This window comes from Callorhinus ursinus, unplaced genomic scaffold, assembly GCF_003265705.2.
Source record: "Callorhinus ursinus isolate GAN/ISIS: 27379988/994484 unplaced genomic scaffold, GSC_fseal_2.0 scaffold42, whole genome shotgun sequence".
NCBI classification, from domain to species: domain Eukaryota; kingdom Metazoa; phylum Chordata; class Mammalia; order Carnivora; family Otariidae; genus Callorhinus; species Callorhinus ursinus.
In genome coordinates, this window is record NW_027397104.1 from 4,191,797 (window position 1) to 4,218,032 (window position 26,236).

The following is a 26,236-nucleotide window of genomic DNA, read 5'->3' on the forward strand; positions in this document are numbered from 1 at the left end:
CCTCTTCTCCCGCTGTTTTGGGTCCCCATTGATTGTTCATGTCCCTCCACCAGGGCCACAGTTCCTCCCAGTGCCTCTCTCCATGTAGCTGCTTCCCTGATTTCCTGTAACAACTCCTTGGCCTTTCTAGATAGTTCCTTGACTAAATCCTTCTTATTCATATTTGTCATCTGTTTTCTGTCTGGAATTGCCTGGTGTACCAGATAGGAGGCCACTCCGTATTCCAGGGAGATATGATGATGATGTGGTCCAGGTTGATGGCGGTGGAAATGTTTTTCACTTTTCAGTGAAACACTTTTCAGTGTTTGAATTATGGACATTTTGAAATCAGAGCTGATTCAGTTTACTACTGAGCCCAATGTGGGGTGAGGTGTAAAAACATCTAGGGGATGCCTACATTTGTGGCCTGAGAAACTGGAATAATGGAGTTGCCTTTGAGTATACTCTCTTGAAGTGCAGGGGAGAGAGCTAAGCTAGAGATACAAAATTGGCAGTTATCAATGTAGAGATGGGTTTTGCATCTTGATGCAGGATGAGATCACTTAAGGGATTGAGTCCAGACAGAAAAGAATTGAGTCTGTTCTCTTTTCTGCTGGACTCAAAGGCTAAGTCCTGGAGCAGCCTGATACTTAGAGATTCAGTAAATAAGGAATCTGAAAAGGAAAGTGAGAAGGAATTATGCAAAAGGTGAAAAGCATTCCAAAAGACCGTGTTATTCCTGAATACAAACGAAGAATCTATAGAGTAAGAATGGATAGCTCTGTAAGGTTCTGATAAACTAATGCTGGCTTTCAGTGTAAATTACTACAGTTTAAATAGACATACATGTATATCTATATATACAGAGAAGTTTTTGATACGTGGATTAAAGATATCTCAAAGAGGCGTATTAAAAGTATGTCTCACAAATAATCATGGCATTTCAATTAGATGCATTTCAGCTGTCCTTGGTCACCTGAGACACTGTGACCCTCTTACAAGACCGCTTGTGTTTAGACATATGTGCATTTCACAGCTTAACATGCTGTCCGGTGTCATCTATACTATTACCTCCAAAGAATTCAAGTGTCAGGAAAAAAAGTTAACTTACCCCCAAAGAAGTAGAAGTTTCTGCAACAGGGAAACAACAGCTAAAGGAAGTCAACTCAGTGACTCCAATGGGAAAAACTCATGGATTTAATGGCATAAGGGGGCCGGGGTGCTGTCTGTCAGCTCATCCCAAACAAATAAAAAATAAGGAACAAGAAAGGCAGCTTGGAGCTCCACCTGAGTTTGGGGAACATGTTTGCAGCTATTGCAATTAATTTAGAGAAGAATTTCAGATAAGGATAGCAACCATAGATTGTTGTTCATGGCTTTAAAATTCTGAACTCTCCATGTCATTAAAAATATTTATTTAAAAATAACTAGTGATTAATTTAGCTCAGTAAAAATACTCAATAAACTTATTTTCTTGAGTTTTAATTGATACATAAATTTTTCAACTCATTAGAAATTCACTTTTTATGAAGTGATTCATTAATCATTACAAACATGCTCATGTGTGTCACATTTCTGTAATTAAATTATTTTGCCAAATGAGCTATTACTGTGTAAAAGATTGGCTTCAAAACCTAATTCAATGCTAGATTAGTGAAGTCTCTTCCTAAGGGACTTGAGTTAGAAAGCTAACAGGGATCATGTAATGTATAAAAGGAAATTTATATTTACTGTATGATACTAATTTTAATAATCTACATACAAGTGCCAAAGTGACTAATAAAAAATTGGTATTCACAGTCGTATGTGAAGGTTTTCATTCTGTTCGTTTCAGGTGTTAAGGATGCAATTTTCTAGGACAACACTTTGCATTTAATTTTACTGTAAAATTTGAGAGAAGACCTGTGATTTTCTGATTATCATCTTCATGATATTATCTCTGTTTATTACGTTCTACGTGGTATCCATTTCTCCATAGGATTATAGTTTCCACAAACACACTGAAGATTTGGAAGATCCCTCTTACCAACCAATTTGCATTGGTTCTTTTCAGATTAATCTTTGCTAGCTTTTTTTTTTAAATTTCTATCAAAAATGTTTAGCATGCTTCCATTTATTTTAAAAAGTACATGGATAATACAGATCGCAATTACAATGGGTTGAAACACATCAGATATGTTAAAATCCATGAGGTCATCATGATTTATTTTTTAAGAAGCTCATTGTTTTGAATACAGGCAGATAAAGGAGAAGAATCCAGGATTTACCCCGTAACTGTACTTCTTAGTGACCAAAGAATTGATGAGGGGAAGTTTACCTTTAAAAAGATAAGTGAAAAAAAAAATAAAAATAAAAAGATAAGTGAAGCTAGACAGCATTAAGACAATTGATCACAGATTATAGGCTTAGTGAAGTTACATATTAAGTGCATATTATCCTGTAGATTTTTGTCTAGTAGATAAGCAAATTGTTCCTGCCCAGTGGAAAAGATAACCTCAAAGATAAAACACCAACCAGTTTGGTATATAATCTAACAAACTGACTCTAACATTCCTTTATTAAATTGATAATAAGTTCCTAGCACCTCAAAATGTTCTTTGAACCTCCTTTTTTTTTTTTTTATGTGACTATAGCAGTCTTATAGTTGAAGCTCAGGAAGCAAACAACTGTATTCCAAAACAGCTAAATATGCAGGTCTTTAAAAATGAAGGTACTTTTTAAATTGCCATATTCACTCCAAAGCCTGTCCATCTTCTTCAGCATCCCAAAGATGAAGCACATGTTCTGCTCAGCTGTAGAATAAAATGGCAAACACGCTGCACCACTGACATCACAGGACAGTTGCCTATAACCCTAGACTTCTGACACTGGGCTCCAGCTGCACTTTCTCACAGGTCATCATGCTCAGCTGGGAGAGCAGTGGTCTGAGAAACCTCTAGAACATGCTCACACTGTGCTACCAAAGCTGGGTCCATGGCTGCCTCTGGTGGGGCAAGAGCAGGCATGATGACAGACTCCAAGTTAGGGTCTCCAATTAGTTTTCTAGCAAGCCACAGGAAGGGCTTTTCAAAGTTGTAGTGACTTTTGGCAGAAATGTCATAGTGCTGAAGGTTCTTCTTTTGGTGGAAGACGATAGATTTTGCCTTACCTTTAATGTCTACTTTGTTGCCCCACAGCACAGTGGGGATGTTTTCATGTACTTGTACCAGATCTCTGTGCCAGCTAAGCATATTCTTGTAAGTAATCCTTCATGTTACATCAAACATTATAATGGCATACCGGGCTTGGGTGTCCTAGCCATCTCTCAGCCCACCAAATTTCTCCTGACCAGCTCTATCCCATACTAGGAATTTCATAGGTCCTCTGTGGGTATGGAACACAAAGGGTTGGACCTCAACACTAAGGTGGCTACATACTTCTTTTCAAATTCACCAGTCAGATGATGCTTCACGAATGTAGTTTTTTCATAACCATTGCCAACCAATACAAGTTTGAACTGGACTTGGGGTTCTCCTTGGGCAGCCGTTGTGCTCTTGCTTCTAGAAGTCTCTCCAGCCCATCTGACTGTGGCTGAACCACTTTTTATATATGACTGTTTTTCTGATTAATTAATGAGTAAAATCCTAGATGTGTGTTTATGTTCAATTTGCATGAAAGTCATGATTTTACCTTTTTGAAAAATATGTTCAGCAGCATAAGTAATAAAACTAGTAAATGAAGAAATGATACAATCAGTATTCTGAGTTGCTTGCAACTCCTAATGAATGAATGGATCTAGGCAACAATCATTAATTGCTAATGGCATCACCTACAAAAAAGAGAGTTAGGTAATATGTACCTTGTGGTGGAAATATACCATATCTTCTACGAAGCAGTCCTGCCAAAAGTATTGAACCTGGATCTGAAGATACAGGTCACTGAATGAATTAGGCTTCTGGAAAATTTGCACTGTGTTATTCATGATAATTTAAAAAAAAAACAAAAACAGCCCTTTTATTTTATCCTCTCTCTGTCCCTTTCAGTCCGAGCTAGTAGTGCTCTGCTGGTGAACATTTTCAAGAATCTTGCCTTCCAGTCATGTACGTCTAGGAATTCACTTCACTAGAAAGAGGACCCCTCCTTCACACATCTCCCTGGATATTCCTTTTTTTTTTTTTTTTAAGATTTTATTTATTTATTTGACAGAGACACAGTGAGAGAGGGAACATAAGCAGGGGGAGTGGGAGAGGGAGAGGCAGGCTTCCCGCTGAGCAGGGAGCCCGACATGGGTCTCGATCCCAGGACCCTGGGATCATGACCTGAGCTGAAGGCAAACGCCTAACGACTGAGCCACCCAGGTGCCCTCCCTGGATATTCCTATCTCAAATGTGGCTTCTGCTCAGCTGGCTGAGGAGATCTGTGAGTGGCATGCTTAATCTTTGGTGTGTCTGGATATTCTGACCTATTGATTTTTCTCAGTTATTAGTGAGACTACTCAGTGACACCCTCAGTTGTTTCTCTAGAGCACGATTTCCTGGGAGTGGTCTTGTAATTTCAGCATCTCTTGCAATCTGAATAGGCTGAGGTTCCCAAAGTGTCAAGTCCTGATTCCTTTTAAATAATTCTTCCCTGAATTTCTCCCTTTCCTCTCACATTTTCTAATGAGCAGCAAGAAAAAACAAAACAAAACAAAACAAACAAAACAAAACTATTCACACCTTCAACACTTGACTTGGAATCTCCTCCACTAAATATCCACATTTCTCATTTAAAAGTTTTGATTTCTACAGAACGTCAGGCCACAGTTCTGCTAAGCTGTCTGCCACTCCATTACAAGGATTCTCTTTCCCAGACAATTGAGGAAAGTCTACAAAGGAAGGAAAGAACAAGACAAACAGAAAAACTGGCCTTTGAGGAAGCAGAATTAATCGAATAACCTCTCCTCCCCTTCTCCCCTTCTTCCCTTTTAATGACCTACAAAAACTTAGGAATACATTGTATTCTACCCAGAGGATGAAATTCTACACGGGGCCGGGGGGTGGGGGTGGGGGGAGGAGCTGAAAGTTGATAATAGTGTGTTGCTCATTTTCTTTTAAGTTCTCACCAGCAGCACCTTTAATGTCTATATGCTTTCTACCAGCAGTGTGCTTATGATTTGGGGATTCTTCAAAGCGATACATGTCTTCTCTACCATGCTCCTCACCTCCTTCTGTGTCCTTATATTCTTATAGTAAGAATCATTATTATCCATATTTCTACTAAAGGTCTGCTTAAGTCACTCTAGGCTTCTTCTATCATGCTCATCAAAATTCTTCAAGCTTCTGCCACTACCCAATTCTAAAGCCACTTCCATATATTTAGGTATTGTTACAGTAGCACCCTACTCTCAGAACTAAAATCTGTATGAGTTTTCTGTTGCTGTTGTGTCAAATGACCACAAACTTGGTGATTTTTAAATTATACAAATTTATTATTTTACAGTTTTGTAGTTTAGACATCCAACATGGATCTCAGGGGGCCAACATCCAGATGTCAGCAGAACTGTATTCCTTTCTGGAGGCTTTAGGAGAGAACACATTTCCTTATTTTTTTCCAGTTTACCGAGGCTGTCTACTTTTCTTGGCTCATGGGTATTTTTCTCCCATCTTTAAAGCCAACAATATTAGGCAGAGTCCATTTCATACTGTCATCCTCTGGGTTTCTCTTTCAATTACCCTCTTCTACTTTTAAGGATGCTTATGATTACTCTGGGTCCATGAGAATAATCCAGGATAATCTCCTTGGCTTAATGGTAGCTAATTAGCAACCTTAACACCAATCTACAACCTTAATTCCCCTTTGCCAAGGAACTAAACATATTCACAGGTTCTGAAGATTAGGATGTGGACATCTTTGGTTGACCATTCTTCTACTTAACCATATATGTTCACCCTAGAAGTGGTTCCCCAGCAAGCTGTCCATTTATTGGCCACTCACACTCAAGTGAGTCTACTGTTAGCAAATGCCTGTGGATACAGACACTCTAAGTAACTTTTCTTTTTCTTTAGTTTAAAATATGGAGAGACTGTAAAAATTCATTAGGGTATCTGAGGAAAGTATTGAAAAAATAAGTTAAACTGATACGGAGGAAAGAAAATTAAACAAACAATCTCACCTCCTCTCCCCACATGCTTTTAATTAATAGCCTACAAAAATTCAAGAATACATTTGTATTCTAGCCATATATCAAGAAAATATAGTAAAAAGAAATAACAGCAAAAAGAACTCTTAGAAATTAAAAATATGCATGCATTTTTTTTTTTTTTAGAAACCTTGCAGTTGTTGAAGATAAATCCCCTTGAAAATATATGAGATGGAAGATCAGTCCAAGAAGTTCTGTTTCAACTGATCAAATTTCCAGGAGAGTGTTGACAAAGTGGAGTGAAAAGTATTCCTCCCAAAATGAAATTTTAAACTAAATTTCCAGAACTGAAGGGGAACACATGTCTTGGATTAGGAAAGGCTTCTGTGTGAAAAAAAGACCTGACCTTAGACATCTGTGAGAAATTTCAGAAAATCAAGTAGAGAGGATTCTAAAAGCTTTTCGTAAGGGAAAGTAATATGTACAATAAGACACAACTAGTTAGGGCATGCCATCAGTCAGTACCACTAGTAGATGATAGGGTATTTCTCTAAAGTTCAAAGTAAAATTAACTTTAAACCTAGAATACTTACGCCAGCCAAATTATTAGTCATGAGTGAATATGAAATTAAAGACCTTCATATATTAAGGGTTTCAGAAAGCTTGTCTCTCATACAATCTTCCTCAGTCGAGGAATCAAAAATAATTAATTATACTAAGAAGAAATAGGAGGAGTAAGAGGATTATATAAATCATCTAAATCTTCATATAAATGGCAGAAAAGAAATGGAGAAAATCTAAATTTGAAATATAAAGAAAGAGCTATAAATACACCTTATTTTGCAACATGAAGAAAAGCATCTTTAGGACTATACGTAGCCAAGTTTAAAAGTCATTGCCACTGGTGTGTAGAATTAGGGGTGGAGAAAGACAGCTGAGGGGGGGGAAATGATGGTTAATTCTCATAATGAAGGCTTTATATACCTCTCTGACTTTTGTACTTAGGGTTGAGAAGAAAAAAAGATGGCGTCTGCTGGCCGGAGCCATGCGGAGGGAGAAAGGGAGAGTGTGGAGAAGGTGCCTGCCAGCCTCCATCCCAGAGAACACCCCATCAGGCCCCCAGAAGTGTGTCAATCAGATGACTGCCCCTCAGGTCAACACTCCTAGACCAGCCACTTCCTGCTGGGCCCTGCTGAGGTGAGTGAGCGCCGGAGCGCTTGAAGAGTACTTGTCAGATAGCCACGACCCTGTTGGTTCTCAAAGCTAGATGTTTTGGGGGTTCACGTCTCAGGTGCAGATCTTAAAAGTTGGGAATTCTTGATGTGGGGTTCAAACCCTTAGCTCCTTCAGGAGAAACTCTGTGTTTTCAGTTCCCTCTCAAGCGTGGGTAGCTGTGCTGGAAGAGGGGCTTATGGAGAGATTGTGTCCCAGCCTCTCCTATTCCTTTTGATGTGGGTCTTCTCTCATTTTTTCCGACATGTAGAAATCACGCAGTTTTTAGGGGTTTTTTTTTTTTTTTTTTGCAGGGGAAGTTGTTCCATATGTAGCTGTAGGTCTGGTGTGTTTGTGGGAGAAGGTGAGTCCAGGATCCTCTTTTGGGTCCAGCTTGACCCAGAACCTGACTTTTGTGTTTAGGGATTAAATTGAGAAAAATGATAAAGCTGAAGGAGAAGAATCAATTTTCCTTATTTGTATCATCAGTCAACATGTGGGTAATTTTTATATTATGGTGCCTGTAGCTTTGAAATCTCTGGAATAAGAAGTATAGAATTAATTAGTGTACTAAGGCTGTCACTTTAGTTTTTAAGCTAAAAACTAGCTTAAGTAGAAATGCTGTAGTGCTGCCTATAAAATGAATATCTCAGCAACTAAAATGTATCCCAGTAATTAAAGCCTCCGTGTCAGGAACATTTAGACAGCAAGAGAAGTAACGAATTATCAGAAGTAAACATCTAACCATATGTTCACAGTGACCCTATCTGAGTAGTGCACAGTCTGGGTGCACAGTCAGTAAGAGTGGCCCTTCCGAAGCTGTCAAAAAACAACGAATTTGCCGTGCATAGTTAGATCAACTGGTTGAACCTTCCAAAGATTTTGTTTAAATGTCATGCATGTGTGCCACGTGATTTAGGTCCAGGTCAATATTTAAATGCGTGAGCCCTGCCCTACTTGGTAATTCCTTCAAATACGCCCATTGACAGCAAAGTAGATTTGTTCTCACAACAGTAAATGTTGCAAAAAATGGGGGAAGTTATAAATGGAAAGTCCTCTTACTAATGGACCTTAAGAACTTCTAAATCTTTTCTAATTCAGAGATTGTCAGTGACTATATACATATACCACTCAGCAGGCCACTTAACAAAGGAGTTAAACATAGAAAACTGTGAATAGCCACTGTTTTACCATAGAAAGGGGTATATTTGGGAATTATACACTGGTAATGGAACAACATCAGCCCAAGATTTATTTATCACAAATTGACATCATGGTTTTGATTTTGCTTTGGAAGTAGGATGGTGATTGATGCCTCTAAAAAAGTTTCAATCCTGAAGGGGAGAAATAACCCTAGTCATCCTTCTCTGCCCATTTTTTAGTATTGAAAGACAGTGTGGTTCTTACTCTGGCTGTAAAAGATGGGCTTGATTGGAAGTCACCTCTGCCCCAACAGTGAATTGTGTCAACATAAACTGTGAATTCAACAGCCAGTTCAGAATGACAGCCAAGTGACTGGTTACATATCATCTGGATATGTTAAGTATATCATTTCTATCAACCAGCTCAGAGAGTGTAGTCAAGAGGTTCATGTGTAAATATGATCTGCCTTTAACAATTTATTTAACACAAAATAAGGGAAAATGAATTTTTTTGACTATGCAGTTGAAACTTAAGACCTGTTTGAAAACAGGTTAAATGTGGATACAGCAAATTGTTCAGTGAATGCATAGATTCTGTTTGGAATTAAGGAATGCATCATGTAATTTGGAGTCACTGTCAAAGAATCAATTGTAAGAGGTTACAGAGCCTGCTAAAAAATAAAACATAAAAGAATAAAAATTATAATAAAATAGCAACTGAGAGTCTAGAAATCAGTATGGTAGCATGTGTAGGAGAAATATTGATAAGAAAAAAAAGAATTAGGTTGAGGGAACTTTAAAACTATCTGGCTGATTCTGATGGGGTAGAGAAAATCTCTAAAAATGTGGTAAGAACAAAAATATTCCTTTCAATTTTCCATTGACTGATGAATGGATAAGAAGGATATTTTATATATATATATATATATATACACATATACATAAAATGGAATTTATAATATGGAATTTATAGTATGGAATATATATACATAATACACACAATAGAATATTACTCAACCATCAAAAAGAATGAAATCTTGCCACTTGCAAGAATGTGGATGGAACTAGAGGGTATTATGCTAAGCAAAATAAGTCAGTCAAAGACAAGTACCATATGATTTCACTCATATGTGGAATTTAAGAAACAAAACAGATGAACATAGGGGAAGAGAAAGAAAAATAAAATAAGTTAAAAACAGAGAGGGAGGCAAACCATAAAAGACTCTTAGCTATAGAGAACAAACTGAGGGTTGATGGAGGGGAGGTGGGGGAGTGGGCTAAATGGGTGATGGGCATTAAAGAGGGCACTGGTTGGGGTGAGCCCTGTGTGTTCTATGAAAGTGATGAGTCATCAAATTCTACTCCTGAAACCAATACCATACTATATGTTAACTAACTTGAATTTAAATGAAAAAAAATTCCTTTCAATTAGACTTACATATTTACACCATTAAAGTATCTTTTTATTGTTTATTTTAGAAACTGGAAGACATGAATGCCAAAAATATTACCAATATAATTTGAAAAATGAATTTGGTTAATATCCCCATATATATCCTTTTCAGAAATACAGCTACCCTCCTATTCTATGATTTCCCATTTTGATCTGTAATACTTGAAACATTGTTAACCTGTGATTTTCTTTTCTTTAATATAATAATCTAGGTTACAAAATGAGTTTTTTTTTTTTTTTAGCAGTATCTGAAATGTACACATTGCACTGTGGGAGGTGACATTCAATGTCAGAGTAAAGTCTAATGTACAATGTTTCTTTATGGGTTAATATTTTATGGATTTTTTCCCCTGCAGTTAAAACATGGCATGTGAAGTTTTGGCAAAAGAGAATTATTTAAAATTTTTTGAAACATAGTTTTCTTTTGCAATGGGTGACTATAACCAGGCATTGCACATAATTAGGCCAGAGGATTCATTTTGTAAATGTAATTCTCTGTGTAAGAAAACTGCCAAGACTTTTTTTTCTTTACATTTTATATTAGAAAAATTTAAACTTACACAAAGCAAACAGAATAGTGTACACACCACCCATCTTAAACAATTATCTAATAGTTTGGTCATTTTAATTTTGTCTCTCCCCCCATTTTTACTGGGTTTTTTAAATAGTTTTTTTTTAGGTAAAATTTACTACATTGAAATGCACAAATGTAACCCACACCCTATCAAGATGTAAAATATGTCTGTCATTGAGAAACTTTCTTTATGTCCCTTCCCTGTCAGTCATTGGCCCCCATCCCTGCCAGGTATTAATTTTGCCTGTTCTAGAACTTCAGGTGAATATAATCATACAGTTTCCACTTATCTGCACTGGCTTCTTTCACGCAGCATAATGTTTATGAGATTCATCCATGTTGTTGTATATATTAGTGATTCGTTCCTTTTCACAACTCACTAGTGCTCCGTGGTAAGAATATACCACTATCTACTTATTTACTCTTCTGCTGATGGACATTTGAGTTACTTCCAGTTTCGGGTATTAGGAATAATCTGTCATAAACATTTTTGTATAAATCTTTTCAGGAGCTTATGTTTTCATTTCTCATTTTGTATGCCTAGGAGTAGAATTGCTGAGTCAAAGTAGGAGTATGTTTACCATGATAAGAAACTGCTAGGCCTTTCCCCATTTTACATTCCCACCAGAAGTGTATTAGTGTTCTGCTAGCTACTATTATTTTTACCAATAATTAGTGTGGTCAGTATATTTAATTTTAGCCACTGTAGTGGGTGTATAGTTGCAGCTTGTTATGGTTTTAATTTGCGTTTTCTTCATGACGAATGATGTTGAGCACTTTTTCATTTGCTGATTGGCTATTCAGATAAGTTCACATGTGAACTCTTGGTTTAGTGGGTTTTTTTTTTTTAAGATTTTATTTATTTATTTGACAGAGAGACACAGCGAGAAAGGGAACATAAGCAGGGGCAGAGGGAGAGGGAGAAGCGGGCTTCCCACTGAGCAGGGAGCCCAATGCGGGGCTAGATCCAGGACCGTGGGATCATGACCTGAGCGGAAGGCAGACACTTAATGACTGAGCCACCCAGGCGCCCCTGGTTTAGTGTTTTGTCCCTTTTTAAAATGGGGTTGTTGACCTTATTTATTGGTAGTAGTTTCTTATACCTTCTGGATAGAAGGCCCTTGTCAGATTTATGTTTCACATTTACAAACTTTTTTTGATGGGATAATTTTAATGAAAATTTATAATTTTAAGTTTTTGCTTTCTTTTTCCTAGGAAATCTTTTCCTTTCCAGAGTCACAAAGATATTCTTTTATGATTTCTTCTAAAAACCTCATAGCTTAAGCTCTTGGATTCCAATCTGTGATCCTTCTTGGAATAATTATTGTGTATGATATGAGGTCATGGTTAAGATTAAATTTTTTCTGCATTGGTATTCAATTGCTCTTCCCCATTTCTGTAAAGACTTTACTTTCCACATTGAATTGTTTTGTTGCCTTTGTTGAAAAGCAGTTATTCATATAACTTTGTGCTTGCTTTTGAACTCTGCCTGCTCCATTTATTTATTTGTCTGTCCATATGCCAATACCACATGACCTTGGTTAAGTCTGGTAATACAAATCTTCCAAATTTGATTCTCAATTTCAAGATAGTAGAATATGGTTAAACATAGTTTTGCCTGTAGCTAGCTTCCTTCTCATATTTATATATTTACATATGTTTTTAAAATAATCTAAATTGATAAGTATTCATTTTAGAAACTTTGGATTCCAGATAAAGACACATAAGGAATTTGTGAAAATTACTCCTAATCCTCACTGAACTTGAACATATCTAGAGCACATGCAAAAACATTATGAATAAGGACAAGTCTATACCTAGAGTTGGCAGGTGAATGATACTGTCAATTAGTCTGGTCTTTTAATCGCAGGGCTTTAAACAGTGTTGCCCTGGGATACACACACACACACACACACACACACACACACACACACACCCATGCGGAGATTTAATCAACAAGAGCTAACATTGTCTTGCTATTCAAAAAAGCTTTGAGGGGCGCCTGGGTGGCACAGTCAGTTAAGAGTAGGACTCTTGGTTTTAGCTCAGGTCGTGATCTCAGGGTGATGAGATTGAACCCTGCATCGGGCTCTGCACTCAGCAGGGAGTCTGCTTGAGATTCTCTCTCCCTCTCCCCTCCCGCTCATGCTTGCTCTCTCTCTCTCTAATATGAATAAATAAGGCTTTTTATTTTTTATTTTTTAAAAAGCTTTGATATGACAAACTGGGTTATCAGTATGTCCTTTTGGTGGGAAATCAGAAAAGAGGAAAACAGTAGTGGGATTCTGATTGTATCTGCCTTAGCTTAAATTCTTAAATTCTACTTGATTGAGAAAAATCAGGATCCATTGGGTTTTAAATGTAATGACTTAAAATTCATAAAATAAATATTGCCTCTGTGCCTGTAAGTTTGGAGAAAAATGGGGGAATACACTCTAGGCTGTTAGCATGAAAATGTAGTGGCCTGTATTAAGTATTGAAGGAACAGTCATACCACCTGGGAAAGCATCACTCTACCTGAGAAATTTCTATTTCTGTATATTTAGGAAAGTCCAGAGTTAGCTGCAGTCCTCTCCATCTGGCGCTTCACTATTAAGAGTTTGTTGTCACTACCCTCTTCCCTTTTTATTGAGCATATGGACCCAAGAGTTAGCTGGGGGTAATGAGCTGCCATGGTGCCAGTAGCCTTTTCATTACTTTCATTACAGTACATTACATTCATGTACTTTCATTACAGATCCCAAAGGCTTGGGATCTGCTCTTTGTTCCTATGTCTTTGAGTTTCTAAGTTTGGCGGGGGATTCTTCTTAATTCTTTGGTGGGCATATTTCCTCTTCCTAAAGGCTAGACCATAGAACTTGTAACACCTTCCAGTTTTTAGCAATGGATGATTTTTTTTTCACCTGTCTGAGTATTTCTTTGGTCATCAATGTAGACAATTGGGGTTTGGATCGGTTAAAAACATTGATTCTTGCTATCAGTGACAGTCAATTATCCATGTTTTGTAATGTTTATGGAAGACTTTCCATATAGAATTAAATACCTGTGGTAATTCCCAAACTATTATGCATATTTGTACTTAGATTAATGGGGAGAAATATACTTTTAAAACTTTTTTCTGTAGTTAAAACTAATCTTATCTTTAATATAGGCAATGATTTTTTTAAAGATTTTATTTATTTATTTGACAGAGAGAGAGAGAGAGAGCACAAGTAGAGGGAGAAGCAGGCTCCCCACTGAGCAAGAAGCCCAATGCAGGGCTCGATCCCATGACCTGAGCTGAAGGCAGACACTTAACCGACTGAGCCACCCAGGCTCCCTGACAATAATTTTTTTTTAAAGAATTGTGCTGTTGAGTATAAGTTTTTGATTTAACATCCTAATACACCTTGTTAGGTAGACAAAATTCATTGTCCTTCATGATGACTGACAGGAATTAAATAGTAGGTAACAATTAATTAGTTGACTTCTTTGAATTCCTGGGAATTTATTATAGTTAAGAATTAGAACCCCATATCTTAGTTTCTCCTTTATGCAGAAACCAAGTCAAATTTTAAGAAACATTATTCGCTTGCTCATAAATGAAGGGGAACATTGAGCTCATCCCTGGGCTTCAGGGAAACCATCACAATTGTTATTAACTATAAATGACTAAGTCAAGCTGAGTGATATTTTAAGGAAAGTTCACTTTCCTCCTTGAGCCTGTACTGGTTTTCTATTTGCTTAATTTCTATAGTAATTATTGGCAGTTCCAATGATTGGTATTTAGTCAAAAGCTACCTTATATTTCACTTTAGTTTCAAGCTGATGTGAGTGGGATAGTGGAAAATGTGTCTTCCCAGCAAAGCCCCTGGTTGATCCATCTTTTGTGTCTTATGCATTGCTTATCATAATGTAGTTGCGGTGGATGTTCAGGGTATATTTTCTGCGATAACAAATAAGGAAAAATGGGGTTATAGAGAGTCCTGGATATTGTGTCAGAGTATTTGCATTTCATTGCCTAAGTCATGAAAAGTGAGTATGGTGTTTTGAGAGGACACATAGTAAAGGCAGCGTCTGGGATACCTTTTCTTGCAATGGTGCATAGGATGGATTAGAGATGATAGAACGTGGAAGTAACAGCACCAGTTAGGAGGCTGCTACATAAAAATCACTCCTTCCATGTGTGGTAGGACCCAGGCTAACCAGAATTCTCGTTGCTTCTCTATCGTACTGTTTCTCTGGGTTTTGTCTTTACTTTTTCTTTGTTCCTTCAATATTTTGTTCTGGTAGCTCCTCTTCTCTACACCTGAGAACCTTCCAAGGCATGAATGAATGTGATGCCTTGATGAAGTACCACCTCTTTCACAAAGACTTTTCTGACTCCTTTAGAGTCAGAAAACTACTCCTTGGTAGTTTTTGTTCTTATCTTTGAAACCCCCACACAGTATCTCTAAAGAGAACATGACCTATTTCCTGTCTTTGAGCATCTGAGTTGCAAGGAGTTAAGTCATTCACATGCCTGTTATTGCATGCTCTCATCATGATGGTGTGCAAGACCTCTCATATTGTGTTTGTTTTGGTTTATTTTATTTTATTTTTTCCCTTTCACTCTAAGTTCCTCTCTGGATCTTGTTTGTACAATTTTGGGCAAAACTTGTTTTCTAGGAGCTAATAAACAGTTTGGTCATGGGATGCTGCCCCCCCCTTTTTAAAAGATTTAGTTATTTATTTGAGAGAGGGAGTGGGAGAAAGAACAAGCAGGAGGGCCAGAGGGTGAGGGAGAGAGAATCTGAAGCCGACTCTGCGCTGAGCACGGAGCCCTTCAGGGGTCTTGGTCTCATGACCCAGAGATCAGGACCTGGGCCAAAACCAAGAGTCAGACACTCAACCAACTGTGCCACCCAGGAGCCCCTGGGATGCTGCTCTTAAGAAGGATGACTAGGAGTATCAGGGAAATCCATTCCATTTGTTTATAGATTTTGCAAACATCCCGAGATCTAGCAGTGGAGCCTGCAAGGCGTGCTGGGCCTGTGTAAGGTCTGCCTGTGCTCCTGCACTGGCATCTCACCATAGTTCGGACTGGTCTGCGCTGTCTCTGCATCAGAGTTCTTCACAGAGCACCAACGAGGCCCGCAAGTCACGTAAGGACATGCGTCAGGGAGGAGAGGAGAAAACTCTTAAATGCTGTGGAGCTTCAGGTAAGATGAGAACGGAGACCTTACTAATGACCTTGAAGAGTCATTTTGGGGGATTATGCGGATATTGGACTGATTGCACAGCGCTCAAGAAAGTATGGAAGAAGAGGAATTGGATAGAGCAAGTATAACGGTAAAGAGGAAGAGTGAATCTTCCCCAAAATGTCTTTCTAAACTGGAGAAAAGCACAACTGAGAGAAAACCTAAATCAATATCCAGTCTTACATTTTGAATGACAAAGAGATGAAAAAATCAGGAAGAAGTCACAAAAAATAGAAACAATATAGTTGATTATAACAAAATGCTATAAATGCTCTAAGGATTTTCATTATTTGCTCACTCATGTATACTCCTATTTCTAAGGAGAACAGCTGTAATGGGGAGCTTGCATTATATATGGGCTTTGGGTAGGTGGATATTATAGTTAGATCATTCAGAAAAATAATAAAACTGTGATTTGGGATTTAAATAAGTTAGTTTAACTGACTGGATTTTCAAGGTAATAAAAGGTTTCCCCCATCCTTGTGCTTTGTGTACCTGCTGATGTTTGGGGGGTCATGAAAGTAATGCCAGGTATTATTTTTTTATTTTCATCACTCTGCAGTGAAATGAAGTGAATGGTCAGAATGAGAATGTTAGAATAATCATATTTTATTTGAATTATGGCTGTATTAATGCATTCCATTATTATAAAGTATCACCCAATGTTGCATTATTCTAGTCACTCAGTAGTAAATGGAAAAGCAATCCATAATTAAATTAGTAAAACCTAGCACCAGGCTGACCTTTCAGTAATGCATTTTATGGCTGAACTGTGAGATAGACATAAAATGCTGTATGATCTTTGACATATATTATGGATTTAAATAAATTAAATGGAATTAATGTAATACACATCCAGTTGAAAGAGTGTGGAGATAGTATTTTTATGTTTGACCTTCCTAATTAGACAGTGAAGTAGGCTATTAACAAAGAATCACTGAGTTGCCATTACTTTGCTTAGGACAGGGCCTAGAGCTAGAGGACAGGCCTTAGTTGAAGGTTCTATTAAAATCTATCATGCTTCACTCCTGACCTGTGGTTCAAATTCAAAGTATAAATGAAAGGGGAATGTCTAGGTTTTGCTGTTAGCTTAGGTCTTTGAAGAAGTTTCTAAAACTTATATCCTGTTAACATAATAACAAAAAAACCTTATATCCTGTTTAGACTAGTTCATTAAGAACCCATTATATTGTATCATAAGAGGCAATTGTCATTAATGACCCACTTTTCTTTATGTCTACACATTTACTTTCTGTTTATAGGTATGCATATCAGTACTAAATATGAATATGAATTAGATTTGTATATGATAATAAAAATTTTAGAATAATTCCTATTTTAGGACTGAGACCATGTTGTTGTGATTGTCTCTTGGTAAATGCTCTGGCTGAGGTTTTTTAAACCTTATCCTAAATAAAAACTGATTTCATTTCCCCCCCCCGCTTTTCAAAATGTCTTTGATGGGACATGGGCAGAAATGTCAAAGGGCTTAACGCTGGTTGTTTAACTTGCCCATTTGAAAAATAAAGTGAGCCTTGATTCTGCCTGGGTTGGTGAAAGATTTAGACAAAATTTCTTTGCATCTCTTTCCAAGAATTTTCAGTTTAAGCTAGATACTAAGGCCACTCTTGAAAATGTTACACCAGTGCCTCTTAATCCCGGCTGCACGTTAGCATCACTTGAGAAGCTCTATGAAAAAATAATGATGGCTTCACTTTGGTTCTTTCTCTCCTCTTTACCTGGCAGGCTCTTCCCCAAGTTATCGTCACAGGGATTAGTGCCTCACCTCCTTCAAATCTTTCCTCAAAAGTCATTTTCTCAATGAACAGTCCCATCACTGCCCCCCCACCCATATCTCTTAGTTCCTTCCCTTTCAGTATGTTTTTGTGAAGCGATCCATTTGTACTTTTTTGCTACTCTTCCAGTATGTAAAATAGTAACTGGAGCATAATAAGCACTCAGTAAGATTTACTAAATAAAGTGAATGAATGATGCAGAGTATGTGGAGAGTGACGGCCAAGTAGAGCCATGTCTAAATGAGGTAAAATATGCGGATGTGCTCCTTGACTTCCGGTCACCAGTTTCAAGAAATCACTTGATGCCCTTGTTAAAAATAAAGATTTTTCTATCTTTTTTCACCGGTGTAATAGGAAGTTAACTTCTTTAAAATGTGATACAGCATTGTTATTTTAACTAGATTTTTAAAATTATTATTACAAGTTGAACATGTTTCTTAGCTGTGAATATTTCTAGTGTTTGTAGTTCATTTATTTTCAATGACTTTGCCAATGTATCTATTGGGATTTTAGCCATGTTCTCAATAAGCATTTTGTACATTAGGTGAATGATACTTTTTACCCTACAGGTATTTTCCCACTTTCTCCTTAGTCTTCTTGGGGTGTTTTTGATATGCTGAAAGGTGTAATATTCATATTAACCATTTTTCAGAATTCTACCATTGTTCTTAAACTTAGAACTTAGTTTCCTTCCAGCTGTAGAGTCTTCCACTATTCTTATGCTTTATTTCCCACAAATAACTTTGTTGAAGATCTAAACATTTTTTTCCTTTTATGGAGGTAGCCAATACTATACTTATTGAATAATATTATTTTCTGAATATTTGGCATGATATTCCCACCTCCATTCTATATAAAATTAATAACAAGGGATTATATAATTTAAGATATAGATACAGATAGATTCTATATGATAGACTGTAGTTCTTTTACTCTCTGCTCAGACTAAACTATAACAGTTATAGCTTTATAGTACATTCATTACCTGACAGAGAAATTAAACTTTTTTTCATTTTTTTTCAAAATTTTAGCTAATCCAAATGTTTTCCTCTAGTATTTAAAAATAATTTTTGTTAACTTAAAAAATATTTACAAGTTTAGTGTTTCACATTAAACTTTTAAATTATTTTGAGATAAATGGACCTCTTTACAATATTTAATTTTTTCATTAAGAACAAGGTCTGCTTTCTCCAGGCATGTACATCTGATTCATACTTGAGAGTGCTTTTTGTAGTTTTCTTCATCTAAGACCTGGGGGATTTCACATTACTATCTGTCACCCACACAAAAATGCTTTTGGCTTGCACTCTTAACACAATATATTCTCCTCCATTGCATTTTTTTTTTTAAAGTCCTTCAAACTTCTCTTCACTGTCCTTACTATTTACTGCTATCTTTTTTCTCCACTTTTTCCCCTCCCTAATACATTCAAAATGGTTAGGGGACGCTTATTATGTCCTAACATCACTTAGCTCTGTCATGTCAAAAGTGACAAATAGATACCATCCTTGAATCAACGAAGGATAATCATGGTTTCTTTACTATGATGGAGAAGTCATAGAAAGTGATTTGTCCACCGTTATTATTCAAATATAGTAAGATTTATTTCACAGATTCTCAATACAATATAAAATCTGATAATAAATCATTTAATATTTTGCTTCACTTACCAAGCAAATTACTAGCTATTTTCCCTCAGCTCACCAAGATAGATATTACATTTTACAATTTGCATTGCTTTTTATTGTAGGTGTAAAAATGAAAGCCCTGAAGATTTATAATGACACAATAACTACAGTATAAAAACAGAAAAGGTTCAAGCTTTATGACACACAACTTAATTCAAGGTTATGAAAATAGAAATATTGAGGCTAAATAAACATCTTTCATAATCATATATTATGATAACACAAATAGTCTTTGGTAAAAAGAATTTGTTTTTACAAACTTAAATCTGAAGTATTTTCCGTTTAATATGTTTGAACTAGTACAAAATTTGGCAAAAAAGAACATTTTTGCAGGGCACATACATACAATTTTATGATAGAAACATTAAAGGTTTTGGGGTGCCTGGGTGGCTCAGTCATTAAGCATCTGCCTTTGGCTCAGGTCATGATCCCCGGGTCCTGGGATCAAGTCCCACATCGGGCTCCCTGCTCGGTGGGAAGCCTGCTTCTCCCTCTCCCACTCCCCCTGCTTGTGTTCCCTCTCTCGCTGTGTCTATCTGTCAAATAAATAAATAAAATCTTAAAAAAAAAAAAAAGAAACATTAAGGGTTTTCTCTCATAGGAACTGTAAGACATCTTTTATATTCTCAAGTCTACTTTATAAATAATATAACTTTACCCAACTTTTTATATATTTAAATTTTTTAATGGAAAATTTCAAACATATAATGCACTAAGATTTGGAGAGAACCCATGCGTGGGGAACAGGAAAACCAGGTTAGTGTGGATTACAGAGAACTCCCTTAAAGAAGTGAGAGGATAGTTGAGGAGTGATATTAGGCATTATCCCAGCATTACTTAGTTGCAATTTGAAATTATGGTAAGTGGAAAAATTTGTGTATAAACATCTCCTTGTGTGAAGAAGCTCATAAGTCAAGTTTATAACAAAGTCACGGCCTGTTTTTAGTTTTAAGGATTCCCAGTGCCGTCATGTGTTGGATGGGAAACTTCTCTTTGGCAGTCCATAACTCAGATAGAGATGAGAGACGTGTCCTACACTGGGTAAATAAAAATGCTTCATTTTTAATAATGATAATCACAATTCTATTATTTTAGCCACAGAAGGGCCACAGAAGCACAGAACCATCTATCAGTTCTTATAATTGTAGGAGTCCCTGGAGAAGTAACACACCTCTTCTGATGTGTATGTTGGAGGATAAACTCATTAATGGCAGTTGGAGTATTGTCTGCATCCAAAGGAGTGACTGTTTGCTGTTACCATTGGTTAAGTAGGTACAATACGTTTACATAGTCATTTTCCCCTAAAAAGTTCAAATCACTTGAGCACAGTTTGTCATTTCATGTTAGAACTTTTTGGTAAAGTCAGAAAGCAATGGAGCCCTAAACATATCTTCATCATTCTTGAAAATGAACACGTAGGCCTTGAGTAGACACGAGTGGGAGGTGGAATGATGGCTGGAACAGCTGCCCTTGGAGGCTTTTGTTTCCCCATTTTTCATTTTGATGTAGTCTAAGGCAGATCTACTGGTAGAATGGTTCTGTTTGTCCAGACCTGTTCATTTATCCCACCAAATAGGTGCTGATTCAGCCAGGCAGTCCCACCCCCCACTCTCTGTGGGGACCTTCCTCCGCTTCGGGAAATGCTTAAGTTCATAGATGACACATGGTAGTAGTGATGGGGTTAATCAACCAGGTACTATTCTGGAAATATAGATTCCAAAGGGCCTAATAGCCACTTGGTCCTTTGGATAAACTGTATCTTCAGATGTCACTGATTTCACACAGTAAATTCTGTCCCTTTCAGGTCAAATAAGGCAAATTTAAACGTCATCTGCGGTCATTCACTCTTCTTGCTGTTTCCTGCTGGTTTTAGGTTTTGCCTGGGAAAAGGCCCTAGCGTTTTTAAGAGTTCGAAGCTTGCATTCAGTCTTGGAAGTGACTGTAAAGTCTGCAGAGTTCTAGGGATTTTCCTCAGAGGAGAAAGCAGTTGGTTCCTTACTGGATTTATGACTCTTAACATAATTCTGGTATCCTGGAGCTAGGGAGCAGTTCCTTTAATTCAGTCCCAAGTTAGGAATTTTTCAGGCTGAGGACATCTGGTAGGGGGTTGTCCATCCCTCAAAGTCCCTCAAGTTTATCTGTAAGATTGTAAAGAAGAAAATGTCCACTTTGTGTTTTAGCAATTTTACCATCTTAATCTCTGCTATGAGAGTTAGTTATAGCAAGGGGATATAAATAAATAACACCTCCTTTTGTGTTTACTCATTCACCAAGCCTTTACTGACACTTGCTATAATCAGAACATTATCCTCTGTACGCTGGGAAAGCAGATCATTAACACTTATATTCACATCAAGGAGCTATAGTCTTCTGGAAAAAGAGTTGCGGGGGGGAGAGGAAGAAGCAAACAGGTAAATATAAAGCAGAATGTGATAAATCTTGTAATTGAGAAATAAGCAGCAAAAAATATAAAGAGAATTAATTCCAGTTTGGGAAATCAGAGAAAACATATGAAAGAGGTAATTTTGAGTTCAGCCTTGAAAGGTCATTGGTGGAGAAAAGGTGGCAAGGATCTATAAAGGGGAAAGGGAAAACTCATGAGCAAAAGTATGGAAGTGTACAAGCCCACAGAATGGATAGGATCCAGAAAATTGTTGGATAACATGGAAAGGGAAGAACATGTAGCAGATACTGATATTGGAGAAAGCAGATGGAAAATGGGTGTAGTGATTTCCACATGCCATCATGAGGATCTGGCATTTGGCCTTAGGCCATAAAGAGCTATGGAAATGTTTTGGAGAAAGGAGTGACATGTTCTGACTTATCTAATGAGAATGACTGTCCTAAATATTGGTGTAGCAGAGGCTGAGAGATTAGTCATGAGGCTATCACATAGTGTATACAAGAGAAGCCAAGATTCAAAGGGAGTGTAAATAAGTCACCTCCTTCCCCTAAGGTATAAAGAACTGAGCAGAGGATCATCAGTCCACATAAGGAGGAATATGGAAGGTGTAGGAAGGACCCACTTTAGGTTCCTTCAACCTTCTTAATGAAGTAGCCAGCAAGGAAATTGGATAAGAGGTTAAATTTGAAGGTTTCCAGGAGTGGTTTGGGAAAAAAAACCCAAAACAACTAATTAAAATGTGATTTCATCAAGATTCTGCTAAAAAATATAGTGCTATCTCAATTTGGTGTAAAAATGGGTCAGCCAATCTTCTGAAATTCAGAATGGGGGCTGGTGGGTGGGAAGAAGCAAGGGGACACTGAATCAGTGTACTGGCCCCAGAGAAAACATAAACCATAGCTGTAGATTTCAGGGATAATTTTTTGAGAAGAGACTCCATTTGTCCATGAGTGGAAACAGCAGGATTTACTCACTGGTGAATAGCAAGACTTCTGTTGAGGAGTAGCTCTGGCCTTGAGATCTCTGAACTTTCAGGCTACCTGGTACACCCCTCTCTGTGCTTTTCCTTCCTACTTCTTTCCCCTGTCCTCTTGGGCTGCCCAGTTCAGTGTGTTCTAGCCTTTAATTATTATTTTTAATTGAGAAGTAGACAAGATATAGATAAAATGAATGACTGTCTCATGGTAGAAAACACTCATCTTCGTATTAAGGTTTTATGATGAGGAGCAGCAAGTGGACAATGGGGGGGGGGAGTCAGAGGGAAGATACTGCCATAGAATGGTGTGTTTGTCCCTGTTCAAGTAAGAGGGCACTAACATAATATGGACCTACTATGACTAGTCACTGTGTGTAGCACTTAACATACATTATCTCTTCTAAGTCTCAAAAAACAGTTTCACAAGGTGGGTGTGAACATTCCCATTTTACAAATAATAAAATTAAAAACTGGATGTGTCAGAATGCGTCCTCAGGCATATCTTGCTGGTTAGTAATAATACTGATGTTTGGACAAAGTCCATTTGATTCAAAAGACCATGTTCTTTCCACTATACCACACTGACATCCATGTGTATTCCAAGCTTATCCTAAATTTTGGAGCATTTTTTAGTAAAATGATTTATTTATATGTTCTGATATACTCTTATTTTTTAGGGTCCTATCTTTTACTGTAAAACTTTGAGAGTGTTTCCAAGAAGAGACAAAATGGTGATTATTGTTATTGCCAAGACTCATGCAATGGGAGTTCACTGAGATTTCATTAGTACCCTGTCTATTAACCCTGTTGGCCCTGAAGAGAAAAAAGTTCAGTGAAGTAATGCTCACATTGACTCCTAAGCTGCTTGGGACCACATGAGTCAAGTGTGATTTTAAAAACTTCTGCTAGGAAAATAAACCAGCTAAGCTGCCGAGTGCATAGGTATAAGACTTCCCTCCCCTCTGAAGTGCCAATATTGTAGATTTCTTCTTGAAGAAACCTAGCATTATCAGGCTGTAGCAAGACTATTCAACTTCCCATAAAAATTTCTTTGTAGCCTCGCTATAGTGAATCATACTCCTTTATTTCCAGTAAAACATTTGCAGACAGAAATCATATTCAGATTTAATCATGACACCATAGTGTCACTTCTGTAGAGGGTCCTGGGTCGTTGATGTATATTAACTGATTATTCATCAGTGGTTTGGTCTAGTAATCTCTCCAAATGCTTCCTTATACCTTAATATAATCATGGCAAGAAAGCCATGCTTTTAAAATGAGGTGTTAAACTTCCTAGCCAAAAACACTAGATATCTAGAAAGGCTTAGGTATTTGCACATATAAGAAAAAACTACACCATTCACCGAGGGTACTGTGTACCCTTGGCAATACTGATATTCTAGGAAGGAGCAAGATGTGCTTGAAGCAAAGAGGCTGGATTCACGCAGGGCCAACACTCATCAACCCTGACTAGCATGAAAGAAATATTCAGTGGTATCTTATGAGTGACCTTATGATCTTTAGCATCCTTGCAGATGAAACTACCTTACGACTGTCTCAGGAATGCTGCTGAGAATATGTGCATGAAATTGCTCAGTACATGTCTCACAGTTCTGATTTCAAACTGTTCATTCTCTGGTTTCTATTTTCTTCTAGAACAGCTTGCTTTTTAGCCAAGAGGGATGGCATCAGAATACTCTGATCCTTGGTTTTCCAGTGATTTATGGTATCCTCCAGGTTTACAGTTCTTTTGTTCATTCATTCATTCAGCAACTTGTAGCGCTTAGGAACTGGGGTAGGTGCTGTGCGAACAGAGATAAATGAAACAAATTGATTGTAGCCTCATAAAACCCATTTCAGATTTCTGAACTCCAAAAAAGTATGATGATAATTTTATGTTGTTTTAAGCCACTAAATTTGTAAAAATGATTTATAGCAGCAATAGGAAACAAATTCACCTTCCTTTTCCCTTAAACTTGCCTTTCTGAATATTTTGGCATACTCAGTACATTAAGCCAATCAGTCATTTTTGCTGGAAATTGACACTTTTAATCAGTTTTGTCCTAAATTTGATTTGAACATGTGCTAGTTTAATTAACCTCTTGAATGTATGAATCATATCATTGTCATATCTACTAAGATCTGAAGAAAAAGCCATCTAGTAATATTAATTATGTGAGAGGGTGAGTTTTTTTTCATATTTGAATTATGTCCCATTATTTGGATTATCTTGCTTGTATGATTATTAAGGATTAGAAAGCATTGTGTAGTGTGATTTATGTTAATAAAGATGTGCTATGGGATACCTCACATTTTATTAAATAACATTTATTATAAGTTAAAGAGAAATACTACTCTAAATACATATTATATAACCTTAAAAATCTGTGTATTTTTCTGTTTGTAGAATGACAGTATTTCAGTTTTCATGATGGACCAAAATAATTGGATCTGTATCCAAGGATGATGATTTTTCTGACTGACTTTGGGATAAAATGAAATATAGGGAGTATTAAAAGAATATATATTGGGATCATATATATACATGATGTATATATCAATACATCTATATATCTCAAGATCCATATGTTTCCCATTTCAGTTGAATGTTACTAGGTCTACTACTGGATGACAAGCATTAGAGCAATTTAACATAAGAGTATTTATTCATCCATTTATAATGGCTCCCCACCTAATTTTTAATGCTGAGAACTCAGTTCATCTGTTGGTATTTCTTTTAAAGGTATTTTGTAAATTTTGGAAAGTTGAGGTTCAGTAGTTAAAAATAGAATTGTTATTATATGATCTAATAATATCTAATATGGAAAATACAAGTTTTCTGAGTTTCTAAGTTTTTAAAGTATAATTACAAATAATTATTATATAATTTATTAATATATCATTGATTGGATTCTGAGTAACTTTTTATATAAGAAATGACTATAATCTTCATTATGTGATGATCCATACTTTCATGAATGATTCTGCTCTGCTTGGAGAATTAGAAAAGAAAATGTATATATAAGGATATACCATCTAAAATGCATTAATTTGGGCGCCTGGGTGGCTCAGTTGGTTGAGCGACTGCCTTCGGCTCAGGTCATGATCCTGGAGTCCTGGGATCGAGTCCCACATCAGGCTCCCTGCTCAGCAGGGAGTCTGCTTCTCCCTCTGACCCTCTTCCCTCTTGTGCTCTCTATCTCTCATTCTCTCTCTCTCAAATAAATAAAAAAAAATGCATTAATTTAAAATATCTATCACCATGCAACCATATTAATTTATCTCTGTGTTATTATTTTTCCTTGCTATAGAACTTTTCAAGATCTTAAGGTTCTATAATATTCCATTTTAAAATTCTAAAAATAGTTAAAATTGTGAAAAATCAGTCTTTTATAGAGAAATGTATTATTTGGGAGACAGCATGTGAATAGTTTTATTTAACTAACTGGAGGGAAATGTGAAAAATGTACTTTGTTCAGGGCAACCCCCTATTTTGGTTAATGAGAACTCTAATAGTCGTATGTGGTGATTATGATAAAATAACATACATATAGAGTCAGGACTCTAAAGGATGAAATCCCAAGGGGGAAGAAATCCCACAAAGAAACATAAAACAACGTGTCCTCCTCAACTTTGTTTCTGGAAGAAGGGGAAAAAAATTCTTTTTATTCTCCAGAATCTCAAGCCAGCTGT

The 26,236-nt window shown here is 36.8% G+C and overlaps 1 long non-coding RNA gene and 1 pseudogene across 2 annotated transcripts in view; one reads left to right on the plus strand and one right to left on the minus strand.

Annotated features, from left to right (window-relative positions):
* Positions 1-26,236, plus strand: part of LOC141370685 (uncharacterized) — a 329,861-nt gene that overhangs the window by 224,813 nt on the left and 78,812 nt on the right. For both annotated transcript variants that reach the window (XR_012374943.1, XR_012374942.1), the window contains exon 4: positions 7,085-7,276. This is a non-coding gene — a long non-coding RNA (uncharacterized lncRNA). The remainder of the gene's footprint in view (positions 1-7,084; positions 7,277-26,236) is intronic.
* LOC112809559 (GTP-binding nuclear protein Ran-like) lies at positions 2,715-3,245 on the minus strand (annotated as a pseudogene).